Raw genomic sequence first — 13,040 nt, forward strand, 5'->3', positions numbered from 1 at the left:
GTCTGTCCAATTTAAGACTTTTGATGAGGAGTTAGAGGAGAAGTAAGGCATAATGAAAATGATTGAGCCAGGGAAACCTTCCTAATTCCCACATTTCATTAGCATGTTTTGCATTTTGTGAGCACTGTGCACATCCCTTTGTGTTTTACCAGTGCCAAACCATACAGAAACAGAAGGGCTATCGGGGAAGAGCAGAGAGTGGGTGGTGTGCTGGAGCAAACAGAGGATCCCACAAGGGAGCATGCATTCAGGTTAGCCTGGGGCCCCCACATTTTCAAGAGCAAACAGCACAGGCTGTTCCAACTCATCGTTGAAGAGCAATGTTAGTTGGAAGGGGGATTTCTGGTCAGGGTTTTTGAAAAAAAAAATCACCTACTGCATGACTTAGTGCATTTGTTGATCATTATTAAACATTTTGAAACATCTTTTCATCATCAGAAATTACAGTTTGTCCCTTTCTTCCCCAAACCTTGTTGTAAGAAAAGAAAAGAGAAAAAATTGCTTTGCCAAAATTGGAAGGGTTACGCAGAAATCCTCCGTTTAACAATTTAGAGGACTTCATTCCTTGGTGTGTTTCTTCTAAAAAGAACAAAGCACTTTTTTTTTTGTTTTTGCATTTACTACCTCTTTTGTTCCTGCTCCTGGTTTGTGCCAAAACTGAGACTCAGATGAGTTACATGATGACTGTCTGACCCTTGACTCCTGGGAAGCTCTCTTCTGTATCCATTGTCCTCTAAAGATGGTCTCTCTGGGATGACTGTTAATTTCTGGTTTCTTGGAACCATGAGAGCTCCAGGTCTGAATATGCAGGATAGAGATTTTCCCTTGTATATCTCACATTCACCTAAAGCACAAAATGCCCAAAAGCAAAGACAGTGCTGTCTTCTGTGGGAGGCTGAAAATGTAAGAGTTGGGGGACCTAATTATTGAATGCTACCTGAGGTGGTGATGTGGGAAAGTGAGGGGGTGGTCTGGAACACGGATGGAGAATACATGGCAATAAAGAAACATTTTACAGTGGTGACAGGGTATGTTAGAGAGTTCCTATAGAATAGCTTCACGGTCTTCTGAGATGGGGTAAATAGACAATATGAAGATGGTGAAGAAATGACCATGAGCTTGAGATGATGCATGGTTGGAACTGGCCACTGTTGCTGAGAAATGAGACATAAAGAAAAGGATTGCCAAGCAGCTGGGGCCTGGAAAGCCAGGCACTGGGACTCTCCAGTAGTGACTACTCAGGAGTGGGGGCAGAGGATGCGATGAGCAGAGGGAAGTCGAAAGGTAGCTAACGCCCAGGGTTGACAAACTTGAGTGGAAGTGCTGACCATGAGTTCTCAGCTCAAGAGACAAGAAAGAGTCCAGCTGGGAATGTGGAAGAGGTTTGAGGAGCTAAAGTCATGAGATGAGCCCTGGCAGGACTGGTCAGAATACTCTCTGTCCATGGAGCTCCTTCCTGCATCAAGCACCACCATGAATTCTGTGAGTTTGCCTTCTCTGAACACTTTTTCTTGCTTCCCTTCTACTTGAATGTCTTTCTCTTCCTTAAGGTTCAGGTCAAGTCCTACCTGCTCCATGAAGTTCTCCTAGCTATTTCTAGATTTGTCAGCACCCTTTCTCAAAACTCCCTCAGGACTTTTTTGTGGGACACTTAAATTACTTCAGAACTATAGTCATATATTTTATCCATCATATATATCTTATTTCTCTGCAAAGATTTGCAACTGTCCTAGTGTAAGAACTGAGTCATATGCTGCTTTTATTTTTCTAACATGATAAAATGCTGTTTGAATACAACTATGCTTAGTTAAAAAAAAGTGTGGGTTGATTATCCAGTAAATGGCATTACCAGTATATACTTATTTGGAGACCAGTGGATTTTGTCAGATTTTTTCTATTTGAGAATTTGAAATATGCTGTCCTGGTCACTTATGAGACATTCAGAATATCTGTCAAATAACTTATTTCCAATATTGTTTATCTCTGTGAACCATTTGATTCCAGTAAAATGTGCCTGGGAGAGAGGATCCCAAGCACTTTATTTTCACAGTTATTAAATTATGATAGAATCGAAAGAAGACTCTCCAGATATTTATATATTTATATTAAGTAGAGAGCAGCTTTGCATTTTCTTTTAACATGGTGACTGGTATCTAGTAACAAATAAATATTAAATGATAGGGTATGATGAAGGAGAACAATTAGTGTATTGTATAGATGACTTTTCTGCATGGTCCAGAATGGCTGCCAACAGTCAGCCCTACTTCTAATTAACTGGTGACCTTGCGCAAGACACTTCCTTTTTCTCCTTCAGTTTCCCCACCCATGAGATGCATGAGTGGACTTTTGGCTCGAGCAGTACAGCGCTCTTGGAACCCCTGCCACCAGCTAGTCATCATGGCCACATTGCGGTCTTCCACTAGTGGGCGCCATTGAGCAGTCTTCAGAGCCTCTGCCTCTGCCCTCCAGAGCAGCCTGCAGCATTTCCCATCCTCACTGACGCATTTGGACCTGAAATGGCACAGGATTATGAAAGTCGTTGGCATAATTCGATTCCATCAGCTATTCTGAAGGTCTTCCCTGGCCCTCTGGTTTTGAGTCATGCCCACACTGGAAGCTTGCAGTTTTGCCACCGCAGTCTGTTGCTATCGAAACAGTTCATCCTCTGTGGAAAATGCTGACTCTTTCTCTTAATAGGCAGTTAATCTCTTTCTACATATTGAAGACAGGCATCAACATCCCTGGGCTCCTGGACCACATTTCACAGGCAAAATCTTAAAGATGACTTACCCTGTGGAGGTTCAGAGCAGAGGGAAAGCTTAGGAGTCCTTCTCGTCAAATCCTCTTGCTTTACAGAAGAAAGTCATTTCCAGGGAGGAGAAGTGATTGGTCCGAAGCCACCCAGCCCCTCAGGGAGTGAAGCCGGGCTGGGACCCGGGGATAATTGTGAAGCAAAGGTAGAACCAAAAAGGGACCTTCGACTACATGGTTCCTCTTTCCGACACCTTCAGTGATGTGGGGGGTGTGTGAGCTGCAGTTTGCATCAGTCTGCTTTTGTATAAACGTCCTTCATGTTGCTTTTATTGGCAGCTCATTATATGCCAAGTGCTAGGCTAAACTCCCCAAACGCGTTATGGCTCATTTAATCCCAGGCCTTGCAATCTGGGCTCACAAGGACGGTCTCTGGAGCCTGCGACCTGGGCTCAAGTCCCAGCTCCACTTCTCAAGGGCCATGTGGGTTGGGGCAAATGAAATGCCCTCCCTGCGCCTCATTTCCTCTGCTGAGTATGGGGATGAATACAAAACCTCCTTCTATTCAGTGAGATAAAGAATAGAAGCCACTTAGCAGAGGACCTGGCCCATGGGAGGCACCCAGAAATGTTAGCTATTGTTTCTATCATTCTTAGTCCTTAGTGTCCTTCATATTGATATGCAACACAGGAACTATCTATGTTCTCTTTTGCATTTATCATGTAAATGAAGTATTCAAAGTGTATGTAGCTATCAGTGTGTTAACTGTATTGTTTCTCCTTCATCCTACAAATAATGTTACTGTGAAATGAATGGAAAAATAAAACCAAAGTGGTATAATTATCCTAAAAGAAAAAAAAAATCTATGATGGGGCGCCTGTGGGGCTCAGTCGGTTAAGCGTCTGACTCTTGTTTTGGCTCAGGTCATGATCTCAGGATTGTGAGATCGAGCCCCATGCCTGGCTCTGTGCTCAGCTCAGGCTCTGCTCTCTCTTTCTGTCCTTCTGTTCCTCTCCCTGCTCGCATGCTCCAAATAAATAAATAAATAAATAAATAAATAAATAAAAATTTAAAAACTCTGTGCTAGTCTTTGAAACCAGTTTACCCTCAGATTTAAAGAGATCAAAACAAAAACAAGAAAACACTCCGTATCAAAGGCACCCTCACCCTCACATTTCTTCCTGACAGTCTCTCTCTCTCTCTCTATTTCTTTTAAGGATTGGCACTCTGTTTCTGACTCAGACTGAAAGTCCCTTTCGGCTTTGGGGTTTTATAATCGGTAGGAGATAATTGTGGTTCACTTTTTTCTTCACAGAAGGGGACAGTGAAGGACAGTGGAGACCGATTCCTCACACTGGTTCCTGTGGTGGTGGCGTCTGAAAGTGTACATTAGAGCTCCATACCAGTATTCCACGTGTTTACAAGTTACATAAGCTCCTGCCTTCTGGACAGCCATCAGAGTTAATGCATCCCAGACTGGGGATTCTGCTTGAATTCTCCTGACAGGCTCAGCATTCAAAGCAATAGCTGTGTTTAGTTTGTTGCATTATAAACCTGAAAGCCAGGGTTCTAGATATAAATAGTATGCACAGTTGGACAACAGCATTGCCATCAGAGTGAGATCACTTCCAGGAAAACACTGAAATGTAGCAATGGGAATAACATCTGGCCTTTTCACAGTTGCATTTGATTTAGCCTTGGACATCCTACATAAAATAGAGGCTGTATTTATTAATGACTTCAGTTTCCGTGCAGTTCACTCATTTTAAATTGAAAAGTAAGACCTTCATAGCTATTTGTCAAACCGACTATGTTTAGGGTATGTATGCAAAGCTCATTGGACTTTATAATTGTTGGCTTGCCTGTCCCTCCCTGGTGCATCCATTCCCACCTTTTACCACACCAAAGGAATAAAGGCAAAGAGCACCCTAGGAAGCAAAGTTTGCCCTTTTTTGGGGGTAGTGGTGGTGGTGATAGGATGGAAAAAAAAATGTCCATTCAATAAGATAAGATCAAAATGGAAATCTTTTGTTTCTCTCTTTCCATTTCAGTATCTGGATATCATTTTAGTTTTCCCTGTGTAGCAATGACTCCCTCTTTTTTTTTGGCTACATGGCCAACCAAAATAAAGCCTCCACTCCCAGCCTTCTGTGAAGCTAGATGTGAAAGTAACAAGTTCTGGCCAATGAGATATAAGCAGAAAGAGTGTTTGCGAATTCTAGAAAGTGTTTTTTAAAATGAGCTTGTGAAATCCCTTTTCTTATCTTCTTCATCCTGTGTCTGGAATGTGAGTCCAACTGCTGGAATTTCCGCAGCCATTTTGAACCAGGGTTGGCCTTGAAGATGGGAGGTATAGGTAGTGAAAGCAAAGTAGAAAGAGCCTCAGTCTCTGACACCATGGAGGATCTTAATAATCCTAGACAGAGAATTTCCGGATTACTATGGAAAAATAGTATAAAAATAGTAATGTGAATAAAATAAAAATATACAGTTCAATGATTCATCAAAAAGGAAAGCTCCGTGGTGTAACTACCACTTGGTCAATTTTTTTTTTTTTAAGATTTTATTTATTTATCTGAGAGAGAGAGAATGAGAGAGAGCAAGTACATGAGAGGGGGGAGGGTCAGAGGGAGAAGCAGACTCCCTGCCGAGCAGGGAGCCCGATGCGGGACTCGATCCCGGGACTCCAGGATCATGACCTGAGCCGAAGGCAGTCGCTCAACCAACTGAGCCACCCAGGCGCCCTACCACTTGGTCAATTTTTATAAATATTCCACATAGACTTGAGAAAACAAAGTATCTCTTGTGGTTTGGTGTGAAGATGATGTGTCCATCCCATCAGTTTGCTAATCATGTTGTTTACATTTACTATGTTTCTGCTGGCTGTTTGCGTGCTCTCAGCTATCCAAACATGCATGCAACAGTCTCCCACCATGACTGTGTTTGACACTTTATTCAGGCATTAGTATTTTGATGCTATTTTATTAGATGCATGCAGTGTTAGAATAGTTATATCATCCTCTGAATAGAGCTCTTTATTTTTTAAAAAGTGTTTATCTCTGGTAATGCACTTTACCTTAAAGTCTCCTTTTGTCTTTGGATATTAATCTAGCAAAACCAAATGTATTTAGTGACTTCCATGTTAATTGTCTTTCAGTCCTTCACTTTCAACTTTTCTGGATCCCTGTGTTTTAGACACATCTCTTGTAAATGGTATATGATTGGGGTTTGTATTTTTAAATCCGATCTTGTCATCTTGGTCCTTTAATTAGAACACATAAACCGCCTTAGCCACATGGAAGAAACACAGTAGGACCCTACCCAAAATGAGTTGGATGTTGAGGTTGATGACACCATGCATACATGCCAGAGGATAGGGAAAGGTTTATTACTTACATAATTAAAGCTATCCGGGAAAACAGGTCAGGGTCCCCAAGCAGGCCTGAAATGGCTTAGGGAGAACAAGGAAGGGAGACTATGGTTAGGGGATTGGGTTGGGGGCTTGTGTGATTTGATTCTCCTCCTGGTGCCAAAGGAGGGAGCACCAGCTTCTCACTTTTCCTGGATGTGAGGCAGAGGGTGAAGTCAGAAGGGTAAGGCTTAAGAACCTCAGCAGTAAAGTGTCCAAAAATGGAGGCAGACATTCTTTATTACCTAGACCAATGCACTGAATGTAAAAACTGATACTTTCATTTAAATCCATCATCTTACTCAGTTACTTTCTGTTTTTCTTGCCTGTTCTTTATTACCTTTTCTCACCACTCTTGCCTTCTATTTTTATATTTACATTAATCCCTCTGTTAAGCATTTTATATGATTTTTAGTCATTCTTTTTTTTTCTTTTTTACTGAAGTATAGGTGACATACAATTTTGTATTAGTTTCAGATGTACAATACAGTGATTTGACAATTCTATACATAATGCAGGGCTTACCACAGTAAGTGTGGTTACCCTCTGCCACCGTACATTATTATGATATTATTGACTGTATTCCCTATGTGATACTTTTCATCTCCATGACTTTTTAATTTTATAACTGGAAGTTTGTACCTCTTAATTCCCTTCCCATATTTTGCCCATCCCCCCACCTGTCTCCCCTCTGGCAACCATCTGTTTGTTCTCTGTATTCGTGAGTCGGCATCTGTTTGTTCATTTGTTTTGTGTTTTAGACTCCACATGTAAGTGAAATCACATGCTATTTGTTTTTCTTTGACTTATTTCACTAAGCATAGTGCACCCTAGGTCCATCCATTTCATTAATTGCAAGATTTCATCCTTTTTAAAAATGGCTGAATAGTATTCCATTGCATATGTACACCACATCTTCTTTATTCATTCATCCACTGATGGACGCTCAGATTGCTTCCATAGTTTGGCTATTGTAAATAATGCTACAATAAACATATGGTTGCATGTATCTTTTCAAATTGGTATTTTTGTTTTCTTTGGGTGAATACCCAGTAGTGGAATTATTGGATCGTATGGTATTCCTACTTTGAATTTTTTGAGGAACCTCCATCCTGTTTTCCACAGTGGCCGCACCAGCTTGCATTCCCACCAACAGTGCACAAGGGTTCCCTTTTTCTCCATATCCTCGCCAACACTTGTTTCTTGTGTTTTTGATTTCAGCCATTTTGACAGGAGTACGGTGATACCTCATTGTGGTTTTGATTTGCGTTTCCCTAATGGTTAGTGTTCTTGACCATCTTTTCATGTGTCTGTTGACTATCTATATGTCTTCTTTGGAAAAACATCTATTCGATCCTCTTCCCATTTTTTTTTAAAGATTTATTTAGTTCCTTGGGGGTGGGGAGGAGCACAGGGAGAGGGAGAGAGAACCTTAAGCGCAGAGCCTGGCGTGGGGCTCAGTCTCATGACCCTGAGATCACAACCTGAGCCAAAACCAAGAGTCGAATGCTTAACTGACTGCACCACCCAGGTGCGCCCCCCCCCCCCCGCCCATTTTTATTATTTGAGGTTTCTTGCTGTTGAATTGCATGAGTTCTTTGTATATTTTGGATATTAACTCCTTATTGGATATATCATTTGCAGATATCTTCTCCCATTCAGTATGTTATCTTTTCATTTTGCTGATGGTTTCCTTTGCTGTGCAGAAGCTTTTTATTTTGATGAAGTCCCAATAGTTTATTTTTGCTTTTGTTTCCCTTGCCTCAGGAGACATATCCAGAAAATGTTGCTAAGGCCAATGCTCAAGGAATTACTGCCTGTGTTTTCTTTTAGGAGTTTTATGGTGTCAGGTCTTAAAGCTTAGGTCTTTAATCCATTTTGAATTTATTTTTGTGTATGATAGAAAATGGTCCAGTTTCATTCTTTTGCAGGTAGCTGTCCAATTTTCCCAACACCATTTGTTGAGGGGACTGTCTTTTCGCCATTGCATATTCTTGCCTCCTTTGTTGAAGATTAATTGGCCATATAATCGTGGGTTTATTTCTGGGCTCTCTCTTCTGTTCTGTTGATCTTTGTGTCTATTTTTGTGCCAGTTCCGTACTGTTTTGATTATGGCAGCTTTGTGGTATATCTTCAAGCCTGGGATTGTCATACCTCCAGTTTTTTTCTTCTATCTCAAGATTGCTTTGGTTGGTTAGGGTCTTTTATGGTACAAATTTTAGGATCGTTTGTCCTAGTTCTGTGAAAAATACTATTGGTATTTTGATAGAGATTGCACTGAATTTGTAGATTATTAGTCATTCCTTTAATATTTATGCAAGAGATTATAGTATGCATTATGACTTATCAAAATCCAGTATTAATTGATGTTTCTATTTCTTTCTGGACAATGCAGTGATTTTATTTAATGCTTTAACTCTCTGCTATTGGTTATATTTTAATTTTTATATCTTTTAAGCCCATAATGCATTATTATTATTTTACACAGTTGAACGTCATTTAGATTTACGCACATATTTTCCACTTCCATTGTTCTTTGTTTTGTTCTGCATCTCCAAACTTCTGTCTGGGATCATTTTTTCTTCTACACAAAAGATACTTTTTATTTTTTTCTATTTTTAAAGATTTTATTTATTGACTTAGAGCAAGTGAGAGAGAGAGAGAGAGAAAGAGAGAGCATGAGCAGGGGAGAGGGACAAGGGAGAGGGAGAAGGAGACTCCCTGCTGAGCAGGGAGCCCGATGCGGGGCTTGATCCCAGGACCCTGGGACCATGACCTGAGCTGAAGGCAAACACTTAACTGACTGAACCACCCAGGTGCCCCAAAAGATACTTTTTAGTATTTACTTCAGTGCAGGCCTGCTGGAGAAAAATTCTCTCACTTTTTATTTGTCTGCATTTTAACATGTCACCATCTCTGAAAAAATTTTTTTTGTGGACATAGAATTCTAGTTAACTTTTACATTTTTTTCAGTGCTCTGGAGATATTCCAGTGCCTCTTGGCTCCCATTATTTCTGTTTAGAAGGCTGCTCTATGTCCAATAGTTACTCCTTTCCAGGTAACCTGTTTTTGTGTGTTTATTTGGGCTGCTTTTACAATTGTTTTTGTTTGCTTATTTTGTCTGTGGTTTTCAACAGATTGCTGTGATGGTCTTACTATGGATCTCCTTTTTTTCCTCTGTAGGGTTCCTAGAGTATCTAGAATCTGTGGCTTGATATCTTGTGTCAGTATTGGAAAGCTCTCAGCCACTGTCTCTTAAAATACTACCTCGGGTCCAGTCTCTCTGTAATCTTGTTTGAAGGTTGCAGTCAGACTTCTGTAGACAGGGGTCTCATTGTCTTCACTCTGCCCCTTACACTCCCTTCTGTGTTTTTCATTGTTTTCCCCCCCATGTTTCACTCTGAGAAATTTCCTTTTTCTGACCATTTCACAAATGTTAATGTCTTTAAAATCACCTAGGGATCTCATTAAAATATAGATTCTGATTCATACTAGGCTTATACTGGGGCCCAAGATGCTGCATTTCTAAAACGCTCCCAGACATAAAGAGAACATTAAATAAAAACTCAGGAGGTATGAAGAAAGTCTGGGGTTTCATTAATAACAACATATGAGTATTGGTTCACTAATTGTGACAAATATACCATATCGATGTAAGGTATTACTGACTGTAGGAATTGGGTGTGAGTTATATGAGAACTTCCAGTACTATATTTGCAACTTTTCTGAAATCTGAAACTGTTTTAAAATTTAAAAATCTACTTTAAAAAAACACTCCCAGGTTGTGTCAGTGCTGGTCCACAAATCAGACTTTAAGTATAATATTCTAGTCTATCTTACCAATTTTCTCATCGGTTGTATCTAATCTACTGTTAAACACATCTTTTGAGTTCTTAATTTCAGCTATTGTATTTTTAATTTCCAAAATGTACTTTGATTCTTTTTGTAACTTTTAGTTCTCTGACAAAAATTCTCAAGCTTAACTCTTACCTCTTCAAACGTAAATAGCATAGATGCTTTAAAGTCTGTATTGTAACTCTAACATCTGAGGCCCATGTGGGTTTGTTTTCTTCTCACCATTGTTTTTCTTATTTTTCTCTCATGCTGTCATGTCTTGGAGTGGCTCTGGTTATTTTTTATCTTGTGTTAAACATTGTATTTACAAAAATTTTTTTGTAGAAATAGAGGACTGAGATATTATAATTCTAGAGAAGAATTATGTTTGCTTTTGCCAGATTCCAAAGCATCCCAAGAAGCCAGGATCAGCTCAAAATAACTTCAAGATTGAGATGAACTGTATTGTCCCTGCCAAGGCCTCCTTCCTCCTTTCCCTTCTCATGAGTGTCTCGGCCCAAAGCAAGGGGGGTGACTTCTGTCTTCCTCTGGCTGACAGGCCCTGAATTCCACTGCTTGATCCCCTAGGCTACATAAAGTTTGTTTAGACTCTACGGCTGAGTAGAGTTGCATCACTTCAACCAGAGGCCATTGAGAAGAACGCCTTTCTGTCATTCAAAATAATTTCCTGTGATGTTAGCAATATACTCCTTCTCTCTCAAGTCTTCGTAATGTGGAAGTCCCTCATTCGGCCCAAGTACCAGCGACTTCAGATGGGAGATTCAAGAAAACCATGGGCTTTATTCTACATCCATCTTTCTCCCTATCCTAAAAAAGGGCCAAATTCAGGTTGAAGAATAAAATTGGAAAAGATGTGAAATTTCAAGGCAGAATATTAAGTCCAGCTATGTGGTTCTCAAATGTCAGTGCACACGAGAATCCTTGGTGAGGTTGTCAAACATGCTTATGTCTGGGGCCCATCCCCAGAGGTTTTTGAGTCACAGCATTTCCCACAAACTCTGGATGGTTTTTATGCAGGTGTTATCATGAGGTGTTCTCAAAATGCCTCCATGAACAGATTTGTGCCACCCTCCTCCTCCCAGCTCCAAGCACCTAGTGGCTTCACAATGCATGCAGACTGATCCATGCCATCTGGCCCCAGCCCACTCGTTTCTTCAATCCCACGCCACCCACTCCCCACTTCCACACTGCACTCCTCAGCCATCTGGACTTCTTCCTGTTTCTTTAACATGCCCAGTTTAGTTCTGCCTCGGGGCCTTTGCACTGGCTGTGTCCTCCATCTGGAATGCTCTTTCCTCTGCCTTACTTCTCTTTGTCTTCAGATCTCACTTTAAAGGACATAAATGTTCCCTGACCCCTAGCACTCTCTGTCATCCTATTTTCATTCCTTTAACTACTGCTGCTATTTGATTTGTTTTGTTGGTTGTTTATTATCTGTCTTCTCATTGTAGTTAAACCCCTTGTGGGCAGGAATCTTATTTTTCTTGTTCACTGCTATATCCTTGGGATCTACCTGACACACAGTAGATGCTCAGTAAATATGAATCAGTTACAGAAACTGAATGCACACAGGCTGGTTGGGTGGACAGACACAGCTTGTCTTCCTAGGAACGCTGTCCTCTCAGCTCCTTAGCGAAGTCTGGAGCTGACTTACTTATTCGGCTTAGCCAGTCACTGCTGAGCACGCACTCTGCATAGGCTCCGTCTGAGGTGGGAAGTGCACACGGTTCTCAACCTGCAGGAGCACAGACTGATGGACAGACAGACCCATGGACAAACACGAGACAGTATGAAAAATGCTGTGATTGAGCTGTGGAAACAAAGAGAAGGCCACGATCTTTCTGATGGGCGCAAGCCCTTCAGGCAGCCAAGTCAGGGAAAGCCGCAGAGAAGGAGCCTTTGGGATGTGTGTGCACTTCCCTCTCTTGCAACATCTTACTTAATGTCTAATTCCAAACTTTAGTAAGTACCATGAAGGACAAGAACATGGTTCTTGTAGACTGAATAACAAGGGAGCCTGGCCTAGCCTGAGGCTCAGGGAACGCTTCTCTGAGGAAGTAATGGCCTGAGCCAAGATCTGCAAGAAGGGCGGGGGATGAGAGGGGGCTGGGGCTGGGGCAGTGCCAACGGGCAGGGAAGAGGAGGGCACCCAGGCACAAGGCATAGCTCATGCCAGTGCCCTGCATGAAGACGACCTGTGTCCTGAAGGGGGGCCAGAGGGAGATGTGGTTCACATTGTGGTTCACAATGAGGAGCCCGCAGGTGGGGGGTGGGGGCAGGAGTGCAGACGCCCACCCCACAGACTTCATAGACCACATGAGACACCTTGGATTCTGTCTCAAAATAAAACGGGAAACCCCTGAAGGTGTTTAAGCAGAGTAAAAGCCACGATTAAATTTGTGTTTGAGAAGAGGACTCTGGCTGCAGTGAGGGAAATGGATCGGAGAAAAGAGAGAGCCGGAGAAAGGGCATTGGGGAGGACACTGTGGTATTAGAGGCTGGGCCTTCACTGACAGTGGAGGTGGAGAGAAGCAGACAGAGCTTGGAGACATGCAGGAGGGAACAGAGGCAGCAAAATAACAGAAACCCTCATGTGCTGTGCTGTGCTCACCGCAGTGTCTGTCACTGCCCAGCAGAAAGCACCCGGCTGACTATCCGAAGTGCCGTCAGCCTCCTGGATTCGGCCAACGCATCATTCAGAAGGGTCAGTTCCCCCTCACGCCATCCAGAGCAACTGCAGCAAGGACATTTCCATCGGACATGGCTCAGATGTGTGAAGCTGAAAGGTGGGCACAGGTCCTCTGCATGGGGCACCCTGGGGAACTAGGGGTTGCTGGTTCTTAGCTCCCACTGCAGCCAGTAGAGAGAGAAAGCTTTCTCCCATCTTCTCTGTGGACTATAGCGCCCCGTACCCCCCATCCCCTGTTGTCAGCTGGCTCCATCTGTTCTGTTCCTTCACCCAGGAGTGGGTTTTCATTGGCCTACACATGGCGGCTGCATGAGCCCGGAAAGGGTTAAGTCAGCC

The sequence above is a fragment of the Mirounga angustirostris genome, unplaced genomic scaffold, assembly GCF_029215605.1.
Source record: "Mirounga angustirostris isolate CCGP_5_RB_7025 unplaced genomic scaffold, mMirAng1.0.hap1 SCAF_7, whole genome shotgun sequence".
Classification (NCBI taxonomy): domain Eukaryota; kingdom Metazoa; phylum Chordata; class Mammalia; order Carnivora; family Phocidae; genus Mirounga; species Mirounga angustirostris.